Raw genomic sequence first — 7,397 nt, forward strand, 5'->3', positions numbered from 1 at the left:
GTAACAATAGTGTACTGATCAACTGTATTGTAGTATGCTCTAGTATTTACCATAGTAAACTGGATGGATAATATTTAGCACAATATTTCATCGATTCCATCCTTTGTTTGGTGATTTGCTTGGGCAGATTTATTGTTCTGTACTTTACAGGGTGAAAATTATAGAGAACAAGGGAGTCGCTAATTTGAATTCCTCCAAAGTAGCAACTAAATGAGTAAAGTGAAAGTCAAAATTATTAGCCCCTTTAAGCTAAATGTTTTTTCGATAGTCTAGAGAACAAACCATCGTTATACAATAACTTGCCTAATTACCAAATCCTGCTTAGTTAACCAAATTAACCTTTTAAATGTCACTTTAAGCTGTATAGAAGTGTCTTGAAAAATATCTAGTAAAATATTATGTACTGTCATCATGGCAAAGATAAAATAAATCAGTTATTAGTTATTGAAATGAGTTATTGAAACTATTATGTTTAGAAATGTGTTGAAAAAATCTTCTCTGTTGAAAAATAAACAGGGGCTAATAATTCTGACTTCAACTACACACACACACACACACACACACACACATACATGCATACATACATACATACATACATACATACATACATACACACATGCACACACACACACACACGCATACATACAAATACATATATGTGTGTGTGCACTTAATGTATTCTGTATGGAGTCTTAAATAATGTACATAATTTATAAATTATACATTAGGTCGCAAAATAAATAATACATTAGGTTAACAAATATGTATATACACATGTAGAATGTATAATATGTTATAATACACTAATATGCTAAAAATACACTTGAAGGTGATCAAACAGAAACTGTTCATAGAGTGTTTTCCATAAAAAAACTCTAGGTTTTATGAATTCATCATATGTATGCAATATTTCTTTAGTAATCAAGTATATAAACTTATAAGTATTCATATGCTTTCTGTACGTCTTTGCTAGGTTTTAGATTTTTTTATTGTATATTAAATAAATATATTTTTGTTAAAAAAATAAAAATATACATTCAAATATAGACTATTTTGATGGATGTAAACAAAAACAATGGTCCCAACGCGTTTCCTGTTTGACATTTTTAATTTCTGTAGCTTCTGGGAATCCAAAATGAGCCACATATTGATAAATAATGTGAAGATAGCTGTATTAACATTACATTATGATAGAATTGCTTCTTGTTACAGTTATGAAATAGTTTGATAACAAGCAGGAAATGTTCATGGGCCAAAAACATGACCGCACTGAAATGGTCTATACATTCTATAATAAATTCATTATGAATTGTATAACCAAGTCTAAATGTGTTTAACAAAGGCTAGCAAACAAAAGTCAATTATGTGTATGGAAGTAACCATAGCAACCATTCAACATCTTAAACCTTTCTGTAATCTCTTCTACAAATATAAAACAACACAAATGTATAATTTTAAATATGTATATACATACAACAAACAAATGAATAAAAAATAATTGTATAAATTGTTTGTAAATATTAAGTATCCATGCCTTTTTGCATAAGCACATGCACGCAACAGGGTTTTCAAACCACTTTTTGCTGCAAAAGTCATGTGACAAGTCTACGAAAAAGTCACTTAGAAATAAAAATTGTAATTAGAATGAAAAAATTATCGAATTATTTACCTTTTTGCAGTTAAAGAAAATACATATGCATTTATAAACGAGAGTTTTATTTTCATATGTTCTCTAATTTATCATGTCATTAAGACTTTAGCAGTTTCACCTGTAAAGCCCAAATGTTGTCAGATTCACTTTCAAAAATAATGAAAATATCCTACATTTGTCAGAATTTACCTAAAATGATCTTTTTATGTTACATAAAGTATTTTTTATTTATGTTAGAATTTATTATTAATGATTTTCTGTTGTCTGCATTATTCATTGCACCTTTTTACATGTAAGCCATATTTCTAGCGTTGCCCGGAGTTTCTTTTCCCTGTCCATTATTTGACAAATGTCCTCACAAACATCCATTGTCTTTGTATCCCAAGCCGTCTACCAATCCCTCTGTTTGCAGATGAATAAATCATCTCAGCGTCATGAGGAGCCTTTAGAAAAACCTCTGAACACCCTGACCTGCCCTCTGTTTTATGACAGAATAATGATGTCCCTCGAGATGCCGCAAATCTGTTCCTAGGGGCCACGCCGTGGTCCGCTGACACACATTTCACCCGACCCACAGAAGCCCACTCACTTAACACTACCCCCAGTTCACTCGCTCGTCACATTCATCACTGTCATTACATTACAGATGTTACTGTGTAAACAAATCACAACAAACCACAAAGCGACGCTCCTGTTGAGATGCAGCATCTCATAACGAACATAACAGCCTGGTCTATGCTGGAAAAAAGGGGCTCTTTTTTGCCTTCAAACGTTGTAGCCGATCATTAGCGCACATTAGGGACACAATAACCATTATGCTTTATTGAAAAGAGATTATTTCTTATACAGACTGTCTGAATAAATGCCAATCATAAGCTAAATATAATCTTGGCAGCAGAGCTCTTTGAAGTGTATTAGTAGGGATTTAAAACAGGAGGCTAATTGGATCCTGGTTGGCTCGCCATCTTTTTAGCAAACCAAAAAAAAAACACAAGCATGAGAAATGACTTCGCTGACAAACCACATGGGGAGAAAATATCCTGGTCCGTATATATATATATATATATATATATATATATATATATATATATATATATATATATATATATATATATATATATATATATATATATACATATATATACATACATACACATATGTGTGTAAAAAAATATGACCCATTGTTCCAGGCTCTCTCAAAGTGATATTATCAAGGGACGATACATACTGCCAAAGAAATCCATTATTTAAACATTGACAATGTGACGGTCAATGAACAAAGGATTCCTCGGAGTGTCCCTTGAAAAGAACAACACTATATAGGCTTTTCAATGGGTCACCGGCTGACTGCTTTAATATGATTTATTTCGTAACAGCTGTGTTTACACTTTCTGCACGCTTTACAATATCTCAGAAATGGCACTTTGTTAAAAGGCTGTGATGTAACTATTCTGAAATAAGCACAGATTTGTCATTGGCTTCATCTGGGGAATTAGATGCATATAATAACTGATACGCAGCAGAATGTGATGCTCTGGGAAATTATTGCTGAAGCATAATGTGTTGTTACATTTACTATTCATTCTGCTGATGCTGTTGTGCAGTGGGACTTACAGTAAGTGGGAATACAAAACGAGAGAAATTATATTAAGATTTTAAAGAATGAATAAAAGATTTGCAATGTTTGATCTTACAGTATGATCAAAATAAGGGTCTGGACCTCTGAATTTTCAGACTGAGCCTGGTTTTCAGGCGGGGTCCACAGACCCCTGGAGTTTATGAATCTGCGGGGGGCCTGTAAACACATACAGAAAACATTTGGACGTTTCTTTCATTTACTTTCATTTCAAAGTTGTTTTAACTACGGCTTTTTATATCATAGCTTATACTGTACATTTCAGCTGGTTCAGCTGCTTAGTCATTTATATTATGAAAGCTGTTGTACATTGAATAAGATATTTACATAAATGAATAAAATAAAAATGTTATATTTAGTGACCAATGTGGCTTTAAAATTATGCTTTTTAATATACAGATTTCCATCAAATATTTAACATTATATACACTAAAATCAAATAAATCGAATTTTTTATTATGTGCAGCCTAATAATAATAATATTAATAATATTAAGTTTAACATTTTGAATGAAATAAAATAAGAACAAAAGAAAGTGCCCAATAATGACCAAGAAAGAAAGAAAGAAAGAAAGAAAGAAAGAAAGAAAGAAAGAAAGAAAGAAAGAAAGAAAGAAAGAAAGAAAGAAAGAAAACATCGAACATTTTATGAAATGAAATTTTTTAAAAGTACAAAAAAGTGCCAAATAACATCTTTTTAGTAAAAATCCTATTACATTTAATTTGAGAAAGAAAGAAAGAAAGAAAGAAAAAGTTTTACATGAAGCTTATTTTAAATATTTCTTTTTCATAAAATTATATTTAACTAAAGAAGTCAATAAATAAACAACCATATGAGGCTATAATGTGTTAAAGTTATAAATCTTCCCATAAAATGTCATATAATAAAATACAAAATGAGCAAATAATAAATAGCATTTTATGAATAAGCATAGCATAATTAATTACTAAATAAAAAAAATAAGTGCTGTTCATTTGTAAAACAACGGTGCTGATAATGGAGGTGAGGATCCATGTGCAGTTTATTTGGCAGATTGGTCAGGCAGGCAATGGTCAAAACAGGTACATGCAGATAATTCAATGTCAAGGTCAATAAACAGGCGACAGGTCGGTGCGAACTGCAGGCATGATAAACAAACAAAGCAAGGGTCAAAACAAGGTTAGACAAGGCAAGGGAAACCAAGTCGTACAGGGCAAACAAGACTCGGCACTGTTTGTGTGCAAGAGTATTTATAGTCCATGTAACCAGTTCATAATGATCCTCCAGCTGTGTGTGTGTGTAATCAATGTCAAACAGAAACAGGTGTGTGTGTACTGCATGACAGGATTTGTAGTTTGTAACTGGCCAATTGTAGTTCTCCAGGGATCCACAGTAACTAGATCGCTGGAGACTGTAACAACATTGAGCCACCCAATATGGCAAAAACATTATTAAAGTTTCTATAAAATAAAAATAAAGCACTAAAATACACAAAAAAATAACACAATCATAAAAATAATATTTTTATACAGGAGCTCCCTGTCAAAGTCTGAGAAAAGCAGCTGCCAACCACTTATTTACAAAACTCTGCTTGAATACTTGTCTGTTTGTTAAAACTCTGACCTGTGAACACTTGTGATTGATCGCAAATCCATTAATTTCCCCTTTAATCCATTTATCCCCCGTCGACAGTGTCAGGAAAGCGCACGTGTAAATACAGTTCTCCAGCCTTCACCGATTCCCTCCACAGTTTTAAACATTATGGCTGCAGAGGGGGGTTCTGTCATGACTCTGGCATGGATCCAGGTCTACCGCACAGCTCTTTGACCCAGAAACCACTGACATAAGCACTTAACGCCGCTCGCCCATCTCGTCTTGGTCACTTGCCATCAGCTAAAGGGGGAGGGATGGAGGAACAAAGCCTGGTAATGATGCTGCCCGTCGTCGCTGCATGGTGAAGGCAAGACACTGGAGGTCAATAGAGTAAAAAAAAAGAACTAAAACAAATAACTAAATCTATACGTTCACATTTGATTGGTTGCATTAAGAACTGCAAGCATTTTTTGTGTAGCAAATCTTCTAAAATTAAGATGAAGCCTACACATTTGAAGTCAAAGCTCTTCACAGTGGGGTTTTTGGGGAAATCTCCTTTATTACTTCATAATTCAGAAAATACTGCAAACGGCCCATTGTTAATTTTTTTGTTTGTTTTTTTAGGAGAAGAAACATTCATTCAATCATTAATTTTCTTTTCGGCTTAGTCCCTTGATTAATCTGGGGTCACCACAGCAGAATGAACCGCCAACTTATCCAGCATATGTTATACACAGCGGATTGCCTTCCAGCTGCAATCCATCACTGGGAAACATCCAATCACACTCATTCACACACACACACACACACCCTATGGACAATTTAGCCTTCCCAATTCTCCTTTAGCACATGTTTTTGGACTTGTGGGGGAAACCAGAGTACCTGGAGGAAACCCACGCAAACACAGGGAGAACATGCAAACTCCACACAGAAATACCAACTGACCCAGCCGGGGCTCGATCCAGCGGCCTTCTTGCTGTGAAGCGATTGTGCTACCCACTGTGCCACCATGCTGCCCTAGAAGAAACATTTCATTCGTAATAATAATAATATTAATAATAATAAAAAATATAATAATAGAAATTTAATAATAATAATAAGAATAATTCCTTACATTTATAAAGCGTTTTTCTGGACACTCAAAATGCTTTACACATTGAGGGGAATCTCCTCATCCACCACCAGTGACTTGTGACTTGACAGCAGCCATATTGCGCCAGACCGCACACCACACACCAGCTGATTGTTGGAGAGGAGACGGAGTGATAAATCCAATTATCATTATCATTATCCTCATTAAACCCCTACTCTTTTTCGATGGACATCCTGGGATTTTTAAGGACCACAGAGAGTCAGGACCTCAATTTAACGTCTCATCTGAAAGACGGTGCTCACTGAGCAGTATAGTGTCCCCATCAATATACTGGGGTGTTAGGACCAGTGGTAGAAAAAAGTAATGAAAAATCATACTTGGGTAAAAGTACCATTACTTGAAAAAAATGTAGTGCGAGTAAAAGTATCTGTTGTAAATATTACTCAAAGAATGAGTAAAAAGTAGTCCTTTCAAAACTACTCAAGAGTAGTGAGTAGTGAGTATTATGCAGTAAAAAGCTGATGCATTTACATGTCATTTGTGGATGTGTGTAAATGTAACATTCTGTAGTGCATTTAGTTATTGCCCAGCAGGCACACAATATCTTAAGACGTTAATATTAGGTTAGATTTAGGTTGTGATGTCAGGTGACCAAAATTCAATGTCTAGCCAGCATTTAAGGACAATGTTATTTTTATGTCCAATAACAACATAAAATAATGTTGATTTTAGGTTGTGTTAGAAATTGACCAAAATCCAATGTCAAGCCAACATCTAAACCAGCGTCATATTACATCTATTCGTCGGGTATGGCAACCAAAATCCAAGATCTGATAGAGGTCATAGTGGTAACGTCCCCACAACGTCAAGCTTTAACATCATTAGACGTTAATATTTGGTTGATTTTAGGCTGGACGTTGAACATTGATGTCAGCCTGATGTTGAGTTTTGACGTCAACCTGATTTTCATTTCCAAGCAAAATGCCACGTCCCCAAGACATTGGGGTACAACGTTAATCTGACGTCATGTTGACATCTTGTACCTGCTGGGTGCTTATGGCCATTTTGGTCTTCATTCAGTAAACATCCGTCATCTTCTCATCAGTGACATGCATCTAAACATTCTCTGGGTCAATGCGTGTAAAGATTTTGGACATCTTCTTGGACACTTTTAATGCTTCCAAACAGTTTGCTGCATTTATAAATCTCCCATGTCTTGAGGTAGTTTATTATGATGTCATTTACCTCTTTACTTCTATGTGCGGTTTGATTGGACAGGAATCACAGGACTTATTGTTCTAATACCCATAGACAAGAAATAATAAAGTAGTGACTGTAGGTTGAAGAAAAGTAGTGGAGTAAAACTACCCATACTGCACTAAAAATGTACTCAAGGGAAAGTAAAAGTACACATTTTAAAAACTACTTTGTAAATTAATATTCCT

This window comes from Danio aesculapii, chromosome 22 (assembly GCF_903798145.1).
Source record: "Danio aesculapii chromosome 22, fDanAes4.1, whole genome shotgun sequence".
Taxonomy (NCBI): Eukaryota; Metazoa; Chordata; class Actinopteri; order Cypriniformes; family Danionidae; genus Danio; species Danio aesculapii.